Below are 12373 nucleotides of genomic sequence, written 5' to 3'. Positions count from 1 at the left end.
TCTGACAGTAGGACAGCACCATACTGAGTTGGTGAAAATGATCACATCCTTTCGATCTAACCCTCATTAGAAACAGATACACACAGAAGAAGCCTCGAAGTTCCATTGCAGCGGAATAGGCACGGTCCAGCAGAAAGAGGCCCAAGACATGCATAGAGATCCAATTCAACATCCAAACAGCGGTGGCCACAGCCGAATATACATCAATGAGGAGGACACAAGGACTTGTTACTAAAAAAATTTTAATCATGGTGCAATTTTATTTTTAAATTTTAAATTTGTAGCCTTTGTGTAATTTATATTATTTATTTTGCACATCCCTAGAAGATGTAATGAAGACATTACGAAACGTCGGGAATAAATGACCGTTTCTAGCAACAATTCTGTGTCCTCCTACTCCTCATTGGGATATATATATATATATATATATATATATATATATATATATATATATATATATATATATATATATATATATAATATATGTGTGTGTGTGTATGTGTGTGTGTGTGTGTATGTGTGTGTACAGTATATATATATATATATATATATATATATATATATATATATATATATATATATATATATATATATATATATATATATATATATATATATATATAATCCATAATACAGACGTCCTTTAATATCAATTCGCTCTACCTCCGGAAATAATATATTTTCATATATGTTACCGAAGGGGTTTTGTTAGTTGATAATTAAGTTCGTCGTCCCGTAGGCTCGAACCAGAGAAGGACAAGAACTCAGGACTACAGTGGACGCACTGCAGTCCTGAGTTCTTGTCCTTCGCAATTCTGAGCCCACGGGGACGACGAACTTATTATCAACTAAAATTCCCCTTCGGTCATATATGAAAATATATTATTTTCGAGGTAAAGCAATTGAATATTAAAGGACGTTTTGTAGCTTACTGATTGTATATGAATCACGGTGATGTGATAAAAACACACACACACACACACACACACACACACACATATATATATATATATATATATATATATATATATATATATATATATATATATATATATATATATATATATATATATATATATATATATATATATATATATATATATATATATATATATATATATATATATTCAAAACTATAATTTAAGGCAAAACAATTATGAATATTATTCTCATTAAGAAGCGAACGAAATGAAAGCATTTCGCCTGTGACATTATCCCTCATCATATGCTCATTAGATTAAAACGCGTTTGCCTCCAGGCAAAAATAAGCTTTTAAAAATCGTTTTGCTGGACTTTTTTTCCGTGGCGTCATCTGTTGTGCGAGAGGAATTTGTTGGATTAATGACACCGTCATATGTTTGTGACTTCTTCTCTGATTCTTTGAGATAATATTATCAGAGATACTCAGGATCTAAGAGGCTTATTGGTTGGTGGGTAGGTTAGATTGCGAATTGGAATATAGAATTTAGGTCAAAGGCCGAGCGCTGGGACCTATGAGGTCATTCAGCGCTGAAAGGGAAATTGAGTGGAAGAAGGTTTTTGAGGTGCAGTAGGAGGGAAACCTCGCAGTTGCACTATGAAACAAATGTCAGGAGAGGGTGGAAAGTAAGATGGAAAGAAGATAATATGAAGGGGGGACAGTAAACGAAATGAAAGGGCTTGCAGTTACGGGCCGAAGGACGCTAAAGAGAACCTTAAGTAATGCTTATAGTACACCACGTTAGGTGCACTGATGGCTATACCCCCTACGGTGGATACTTTTAGTTTTGATTAAGCTGGTTTGTGCCAGTGCGGATCGCCTAGGGCAAGTGCAATAGGGTGTGGAAGGGATTATGAGAACTGGTGTGGACATCTGGACTCCCCCATCTAGCAGAAACAAGGCTTATTGGTCAAGGGTGGGCCACGCCACTTGATGCAGCATTCAATAAAAATGTTACAAATATTTGTTAAGGTGACAGGTTGTAATGCCTCAGAGTGGAGTCACATTATTATCGTTCATTTTGGGTCTTTTGCTTTTCCTTACCGTTATTTTCTTCTCAATATACCTAAGTTTGTCCTTCTGTAGTCCTCCCGTGTAATATCTCCATTTCCTTGAGATATTATTATAAATGCTTTAAGCAGAAACAAACTCAAATCTGCCTGGAACTGCCGAAACATATGCGAAATTTTCCTAAGACTAAATCTCGGTAGAAATGTTTGCGTGGCAGTGTCAGAACTGCTTCAGAAGTTTTAGAATGTTTCCTTAAGCTAACTTGTTTTCCAAACGCTGGCAGCTTTTTTAGGAAAAGTCTCATAAATTTTGCGTGTGCATGGTCATGAGTTCAGGCTCTACTCGTGGCTTAATAGATTTCACTGACAACACGACCTGACCATCTCTGTGACCTACAGGTTTACCTGCTGAGTTTTCAGCAACCACTGTCTGGTTCCCCTTGGTCTTTTGTTGGTGGTAGGGGAACTGGGGCACTGATCATAATGTAGATGTCTATTGAACATTATGGCCTGTTCTTTGCTCTGCCGCTCATGAGCGCCCTGTTACCCATTAAAACGAAATGTTATCTGTAACACATTTTTTTAATATTCTGTACACAGAAACATGGTCAAATTATTAAAATTACATCTCAGTTTTAATTACCATATCCACTTCCATGTACTATCAATACAATCAGTTGCTTAGTTTCACTTGCAATTTTGATGTTTCATTGCTTTTTGGAACATATATAGTGTTCAGTTTATGGTTTACCATCTGTATTAAATATGTCTGATCATGGGGAAACACATAACAAAACAGAATAAAAAACTCAAATGAGTTATTTTCTGTTTTTTTCTTGGATCTCTATCCGAGATTATATTTTGTTGATTCCTATTCGGCAAGTTATGACTTTGGGGTACTTCATAAGAATTTGTTCTTGTTTTGGTCAATGTTTATAATAAAAATACGTAATTATGATAGAGGATTTGGCTTAACTTAAATGAGTCACCTTAAACGTGCCTGTACTCTATTGAGGAATGACACAAAAATAGTAATCTTCACCCACCATAGAACTGGCATTCTCGTTTATCCCATGGATATTTGACGAATAGCCACATAATCCAATTCCTATATACACAGGAAGTAAAATAACACTACAAATTTAAATTTTTTTCTGTGAATGTCCAAAATATACTCGAAAATTAATGTCAAATTTTGGAAACAAACCAATGAAATGTTCTCAAAACCTCTTTCATTTTCTGTTAACACAATTATGAAACTTTTAAAAACTTCAATTTGATAAGCAAAATCTAAACTTTATTGCTTAACACAAATACTTCATGTCAACCCTGTGAGCTTAATACACTTGCTAAGTGGTCTGTTTATATTACTTAAAACTGATAATTTTCAGATATAAAAAAAACGTTCTTATCTATTCCTTCTTTCCAGATCGTACAAAATTGTCATTAAAAGGATAGACATGATTTCTTCTCATTTTCACCTCTGGGAGGGCTGAATAACTGATATCGTATCTTCAGTTTCCATCAAAATTCTCTCTGCAAAAGCTGGTTCAGAATTTCCCTTCAGCATCATCTAATGTCACTGTTTTTATTGGCCGTCATCATAGATACAATTTTTCCTTAACAGTTTATCTCTAAATCCTTTTGTCACTCATTTTCTGTTTCCAATACATGGTAGTTCTGCATTATTTTAACCGTACTGATTTGAGCATCTAGCTTTCCAATATTTTTAAGTTAATTCTTTCTTTGGTTCTGCTTTCATTTATCCTGTATTTGTTGCATTTTGCCTTGCCTGCTCTATATCTATAATATCGATATTCAGTTTTTTTCCCAAATTGCATTGTTACAAATTGTTTTAAGAGATTTGTGGACTTAACTGAACTTTAATTTATCTTGCTTATAATTCCTTCCAACACCCACCTCAGCTCTTCATTTCGCCCCCACTCCCCTTCTAGTTATTCTCTTGAAATTCTGAATTCTCAGGATTAGACCATTTCACTTTCGCTTCTGCCAAGTGTTGGCACTTTCTTCCGCTATTGTTTTTCCTGACCCTGTAACTTCCTTGAAATGACTTAGGTCCATTCACCTACTTGCTTGGCCTTTTCTTAATTTTCTTTGGGAGAGAAAGTCATTTCTTAAAGTTCGTTAATATTATGGCAAACAAGATAGTCAAATTGTCAATTTAAAAGGCATGTTTTTTTGTGCCAGATTACCAGATAAAAAGTCATCTTATAATATTATGTCAAGTCAGCTTTCAATGGCAGTTTTGTGGAGATAAAATGCAGAATGTTTGCATTTTTAACAGCAGTTTTCAATGCTGACTAAAATACATATTACTTGCTGTTTTCCTAAAACATAGTTTAATCATAGGATTTAGCGGCACTGCAGCTTGAAATGGTAATTTCTTTCTGCGTTATCTATCAGACCTCAAAATGATTCATAAACCATTTATAATGAACTGCTAAGTTCTGTTGTAAGTTCCTGTAACAACTTGTCCCTTTCTTTGACAAAGAAGCTTTTAAACACTGAGCTGTGAAAAGTTTTTGATTACTCAACTTCTTTCTCGCGCTGTGGATTGCTAAAATGGAGAAATTACCTAAGGTTATAAAAAATGGAGAAATTACCCTAGGATATAAAAACCCATGTAATGTACATCATGAATCAGATCGGAATTTTAGCGAAAATTACATACATTCACATGATTTTTTAAGGATATAAAAAGCCATGTAATGTACATCATGAATCAGATTGGAATTTAGCGGAAATTGCACAGATGACATGGCTTTTTAGAATATAAAAAACCATGTAATGTGCATCATGAATCAGATTGAAATTTTAGCGGAGATTACACAGATGTGATAATGATGATGGGCTGATGTATTTATTACACCTGCCTTATCTGCATCATGGATTATAATTATTAGTTACTGCCTTAAGAAGACTAAGAATCATTTTGGTTGGCACCATGTACAGTACTACTCAATGCAGGAATGTTATTTGGAACGTTAGTATCTTCACTTTATATTATTTTCATGACCACAAAAGAGGAGTGAAGTTCATAATAAGAAATATATCTAAAATATTTTTGTGATATTCATTAAGACAGTGTGTATACAAACTACTCTATACTGCAATAAATGAATAAGAACTTTTTTTCACTTACGTTATGATACTTGCATCAATGCATTCAGTCACAAGTTTTACACCCCGCTGGAAGCATCACAATTATTTTGGTATAAGAAATACACATATATCACATTAATGCTTACATGACTGATTTCATGAAGACAGAACACTGATTAATAATAATAATAATAATAATAATAATAATAATAATAATAATAATAATAATAATAATAATAATAATAATAATAATAATAATAATAACAATAATAATAATAATAATAAATTTCATTTCAGTTCAAGGCCATGTATAGTACATGGAATATACTAAGTAGAGACAATAACATACACGCGCAGTCTAGGTACATGAGATAACAAAATTATAATCGGCAATATCCAGGCAGTTGCTGAAGAAGTAGAAAAAATAGTACTCATAATAAAAAATATAAAAAATTATAAAATTGAAAAACACATTACAGACAATTAATTTCCAGCTAAGGACCTGAAGTGGTTACAGAAGTCAGGTCCAGAAGGCTAAATACGAAAATTGAAACTAGCAAAACTCTAAAATGATAATAATCACAGTAATAATAAAAAAAAAAGAAAATAGCAATAAACATAGAAATATAACAATAATAAAATAATAATAATAATAATAATAATAATAATAATAATAATAATAACATAATAGCATAGATTCTGCAGCAGACACTTCATAATTGCAAAAATAGAGATTAAATCATTTATGAAACAGACACATCATTATCCCATCTTGCAGATTTTTTCTGCTTAGGATGCTTTGCGAATTAGCTGTTTCTCCGACGAAGGGAACAGGTCGAAAATTGAGTTACAAGATTTGACCCACACAGACAGACAAAGACAGACAGACGCAGAAGTCAAGTTAAGTAAAAGCATGTAAAAATGTCTCATCCAATCTGAAATAATGGCTTGCCACAGACCAATGTCACTCACTATTTGTGTTTCCTTTTGGTGTTGTTCTTTGCATCCTTTGTGGACTGACTGGCAAGCTTCCCAGGTTCCACAAAATTCTGAGACAAGAACAGATTGTTCATCAGATAACCATAAAAGTGCCATGCAAGTTGTCATGTAAAAGGAAAGAGCAGTGTCACCTCTACAAAGACCAAGAACCTGCACATACTGTGGAAAACGAGGACAAGAAGTATCCTAGTGCTGGTCAAGGCTTTGCCATCAAAAGGTTGGAAAGAAGTCTAGTCAAGCCAGAACCGTCAATCGAAACAACTGAGGGCTTCCGAAGACACACCAAGACAAGGAGGAACAGAGAAAATTGCAAGCCAAGTCGCTGACCACCCTGACAGATGGAAGAGTGAAAGGGGAAGGAATGCCCTCACTTACAATAGATCTGAGTTCCTGCAGTAACTAGGTACCAAGCCTGCACAGACTACAATGCTACATGGTATGGGAGCAGACCAGACTCGATTGCATAAAGCTGTCCTACCCTCCAGTAAGAGAACATCCCTGGGTAGAACTGTGATGGCAACGTCCCTTGGGAAATCTGAAGAACTACCCCTGCACCAGGTTCACCTAAGCACCCACTTCAATCAGCAAGTGTTGCTGTTGTCCTCATAGAGAAGGAGTCCCTTGCTGAAGTCCAACTACTCTTGGGGATTGACGTAATTGGTGCTATATGCTGTAACGATAGTGCACAGCTGAAAAGGCAGAGAAAACAATGAATGCAAGCACTCACATCCAAGAAAGATGTTTGGAGAAGGACCTTACTCAGTCCTTACTGGATGTGATCCAACCAGAGCTTGATGGGAACTACTCGCATCAGACCCTTATAGAAGTACAATAACAAGGTCCAGAACTTGCCAAAATCATTGCAGAAGCTGGAACCCTCCAAGACTTAGACTTATGATTCATCAGGATATTACCTACAAGACAGGGTCTAGATGCAGGAGTGGTGCCCCATGAGGGGTCCCCCCTAATGCCCAGTGGTTAGTGCTACATCAGGTAGTAGTGCCACCAATCTTCCATGAAGAGATCCTTAGGTTGGTATATGAAAACTCCCTATGAGAACACTTTGGTGTTAATAAATCCCAAGAGAGGATCTCATGCGAATTTTACTCATCTAATTTCAACAACAGTTTTGTAGACTACTGTCACAGTTGCCATGCTTGCCAGGTCATTGGGAAAAAGGACCTTAATCTATAGAAGGCTCCACTGCAACCCAATCCTGTTGCGACTGAGCCCTTCTCAATGATCATTTTGGACATAGTAGAGCCCCTCCCAAAGACGAAGGGAGGGCACACTTATCTTCTTTCTCTTATGTGTGCCTTCATTGGTTTTCTTGAGGCCTTTCCCTTGCAAGCTGCAACAAGAAAAGCTGTTATTTACACTCTTACCAAATTCATCACTGCCTTTGGACTGCCAACAGAAATTCAGACAGATCGTGGCAATGTATTATTGTCAACAGTCTTCACCGACACAAAGAAGGAGTTAGGAATTAAACATGTCATGTCCTCTGCCTACCATCCACAGTTGCAAGGTGCCCTGGAGCATTTTCATGCTATCTTCAAGAATGCCCTGCAAGCATATTATCTTGAAAGAAACAGAAGAAACTTGGATGAAGGAGTACCCCTCCTGTTGTTTGCCTTGCTTTTCCCAACTCCAACTTGAGTTCAGATATAATGTCCAGGGACCACTACACTCACTGAAGGAGGTTTGAATAGGAGAACAAGAACAGATGAAGAGCACCCTACGACATGTACAAGAATTCAGGAGAGGCTACATGAAGCTTGCCAGTCAGTTCATGAGTCTTTAACCAAGGCACAGAAGAAGATGAAATCCTGGTATGACACTACAAATCATAGTGAGAGACAGAGAGTTCCAGGTAGGAGAGGAAGTCCTTTTCTTTCAGCCCATTCCTGGGAGCCCCATGTCTGCAAAGTATCAGGGACCATATGGAGCCACTGCAAAACTCAACAACTTGGACTATGACGTCGCCACCCCTGGTCAATGGAAAGCCACCCAGGTATGCCACATTAACATGCTGAAGCCCTACATGTGTCAAGAGAGTGCCAGTGCCAACCCAGCTATACGCCAGATTGCTGCTGTGAGTAATGTATCAACCAATGAAAGCGCTGACAGTGGAGAAAACCAAAATAAATGAGACAATTACCCAGACCATCTGCTAAACGAAACACCATGCCTAAGGGATAAGCTCTTAGAAGCAAAACTAAACAGCTCTGAGATCCTAGAAGATTTTTATTCATAGGTGTATCATTTGATGAAGGAACAACAACAAGGTATCTGCAAGTTGGTCAAAGATCATACAAGTTTATTCCCAGATGTCCCAAGCCACTCCAGGATCTCACAGCAGAGGCTGAAGCTACTGCAGGAAGAGTTAGACTACTGTATATGCTGGCCCATGACATCATCTGCTGCTACTGGTCACCATGGAATTCACCCTGTGTGCTTTGTTGGAAAACCAAAAGGAGAGTCCATTTCTACACAGACTACCCTCAGATAAACAAGGTCACTAAGTCAGATTCCTTCCCCCTACTCAGAATTGATGACTGCATGGACACCATTGGAAACACACAATTCATCAGCAAATGCAACTTACTAAAGGGATACTAGTATGTCCCTCTCTCAGAGTGGGCTTGTGAAGTATCTGCCTTTGTGACACCTCGAGGGCTGTTCGAGCATAATGTGATGCCTTTTGGCATGAAGAAAGCCCTGCTTCCTTCCAGAGGATGATTAACACCCTTATTCAAGGATTGGATGGGGTTGTAGCATACCTCAATGGCATCATTGTCTACAGTGGCACATGGTAAGAATATGTCAGGCATCTCTGTGCACTGTTTAAGACACTTTGGAAGCAAACCTGACTGCCAATTTGTCAAAGACTGATTTTGGTCATGACTTCTGCCTGCCTAATTTTAAACCTAACTTTTGTCAATTTTTCCTTCCTTTTGAAGTATTGTTTCAACGTATAAAAACACTAGAATTAGGTACAAATTCATCTGTATTACAAAATGAACTTATGGTGATCGCTCACAATACTTTTTCCAATTTAAAAACCAACTGGGCGCCTTTTTTTAACAAATGTGATTTCCAACTTCTTAAGTCTTTATCCCAATGTGATGATATTGTAGTCCTTAATTCTGACAAGGGGAGGGGCATTGTAATCCTTGATAAGGACGATTTTAAAAAAATAAATGACATCTTTAATGACCAGAACAAATTCAGGAACACAGGGCAACCCAATTTCCAGATCTTCAAGGTGGAGGATAAGATCAACCTGTTCCTACGAACTCTCAAGAAAGACCATATCATTAGTGAACTCACCTATGAGGATTTATTCTCCAGTGGCTCTTCATTCGGGATCTTATATGGGTTGCCAAAAATCCATAAACAAGGTATCCGCCTTCGCCACATCCGGGCCTCTTTTAACTCTCCCAACTATAAACTTGCAAAATTCTTAGTACCGTTATTGGAGCCCTTGACTCTTAACTAATATACTTTAAAGAATTCTGAAGAATTTAAAAGTACAATACTTTCACAGGACTCAGATTTATATATGTCCAGTCTAGATGTTGAATCACTGTTCACGAATGTACCTGTGAGAGAAACCATTAATCTAATTTTGGCCAAGTTATTTCCACAACCTGAGTCTATTTATTGTAATTTTAACATTGATTCTTTTATAACCCTTTTAGAATTGGCTGTGCTAGACACAGCTTTTGTTTTTGATAATAATTTATACAAACAAGTGGATGGGATGGCAATGGGGTCGCCTCTGGGCCCAACTTTTGCTAATATCTTTATGTGCTCCCTGGAGGAGCACATTTTGGAAGATTGCCCCCTGTCCTTCCGTCCCTTATTTTATTCACAGTATATAGACGACACCTTTGTCCTGTTTAAAAATGACTAGGATGCAGAAAGATTTTTACACTTTGCCAGTCAACTTCACAGCAACATTAAATTTACCCTGGAAAAGGAACATGAAGGTAAGTTAGCTTTTTTAGATGTTTTAGTCTCAAAGGAGCACAATCATTTTAATACTACCATTTACAGGAAGAAAACATTTACGGGTCTTGGCTCCAATTTTTATAGCTTTTGCTTTTTTAATTTCAAAGTTAATGCCACTTATACATTTTTACATAGAGCTTTTACTTTAACATCCAACTGGGCCGCTTTTCACAGTGAAATTGTATTTTTAATCCAGTATTTTAACAATAATTGCTTCCTAACCAAACTGATTTACAAAATCATCCACTGGGTCCTTGATAAGAAATTTTCCCCCACCATTCCTACTTACAGTGTTCCTAAAATTCTTATGTTTGCGAGTTTTCCATATTTAACAAACAATCACAATTTTCAGAACCAAGTTGTTAAGGTGATCCACAAGCACATTGGAGCCCTCAACCTGAAACTTATTCCAAAAAATCATAGAACTATTGGCTCATTGTATTCTGTGAAAGATCGGCTCTGTCCCTTGATGACGTCGGGCGTAGTACGTGAGTATGAGTGCCCCGGATGTAATTCGGGTAATTATGTGGGTTCGACCCGACGTTTGCTCAAGGTGAGAGCTGATTCTCATATTGGAATAAGTCATCGTACTGGCTGCAGACTATCCAGCCCGGAATTGTCCAACATTAGAAACCATGCTAACAACTGTAAAACACCTATTAAGTACGATTATTTCAAAATTATAGGTCAAGCACAAGAAACACCAGAATTGCTTATACTTGAGAGCCTCAGTATCAAATTGAAAGTCCCTTCTCTTAATCACCAAACTACGGCTGTTTCACTGTTTATTGCCTAATTTGGTTGTTTATATTTTCGGTTCTCTGGTCTCTACGTTTATATGAATTTTAGTGTGCTTTTTACTCTTGCTTTGAAAGGATGGTGTTTTTCCCGCAAGTGTGTCTGTGATTTTACTTATTGGTTTTGTTATTCCCTTTTTATTGTGAAATTTTAAATTCTCTTCTTTTATGTTTAGTGTATTGTAATTTATTGCATAGCTTTTAGTGTGTCTGTGATTTTACTTAGTGCCTAATTCATTTTTATGTAATTTTAATTTTGTGGTTTTTGATGCATAATTTTTAGATGTATTTCAGTGCATATATTTTCATATATTTGGTTGATGTTTTGAAAGAACTCTAATGTCTGAATTTTCATTTATAGATGTCTCTGATGATGTGACAAAAGGTTACGAAACGTAGGATTAAATTACTGCACTTGGAATCTGCTTGTTTTCCTGCACCCACTCCCTTTTTAATACACACACACACACACACACACACACACACACACACACACACACATATATATATATATATATATATATATATATATATATATATATATATATATATATATATATATACAATATGTATACTACTGTGATTTTTCGTTGTACAAAAATATTTAACGTATATTTAAGGTGAACACTTATTGTTTAGAGGGGACATTGTACTGGATCTGCATGTTGGATTTTGTTAGTTTTTTATGGTTTTATTTATTTGTATTGATAATTATTTTTTTGAGATGAAAAATAAAGAGAAAAATATGGAAACACCAACGATAACAGGATACAAAAAGGAAAAACTCTTCCTGCAGCGTACTACTATTTAATAATTATCAATGTATGCCTGCGTCGAGAAAAAGTGAAATATTTATTCTTTGTGCTCAAAAACAATGAACCCTACTCTTGTCACGAGCAATCCTGGCAAGAAATATTTTACAGTATGAGTGCAATTCTTCTGTCTCTATACAGGACTTTATGAAATGTTCAGGAACTTGGCATTTCATGAAATAGACCATAAAAGGGCATATATTTATCACCCCCATAATATCTATGCATACCAAAAAGGCCCAAGTGATCAAATTACATTAATCTCTGCAGAGTAGAAATTCAACACTCCATGGCAATTAGGAACATTTCCACTATCACTACAGTAGCTGGGCTGTGTTTTTATCATTAAATGAATTTTCAATTTGCAGGGAAAATATTTGAATTGCTAATGGCTTTTCTAGATTACTCAAACAAAAATAAAATTTTGAGCTGAAGCTTTCATGCATTGCCGACGTTATTTGCTCTCACTGAATTATTATTTTTATTACTATTAAACAAGAACATTCAGTAAGTGAACAGCAAAAAAGATTTTCAGCTTTCTCACTTACATACTTCGCTTCTGAAATTTTTATGTGAGTTAAATAGCTTTTTTTTAAAGGATATATATATATGTGTGTGTATATATATATATATATA

Source organism: Macrobrachium rosenbergii, chromosome 46, assembly GCF_040412425.1.
Source record: "Macrobrachium rosenbergii isolate ZJJX-2024 chromosome 46, ASM4041242v1, whole genome shotgun sequence".
Classification (NCBI taxonomy): Eukaryota; Metazoa; Arthropoda; class Malacostraca; order Decapoda; family Palaemonidae; genus Macrobrachium; species Macrobrachium rosenbergii.
Note: the sequence above shows the minus strand (reverse complement) of the source record.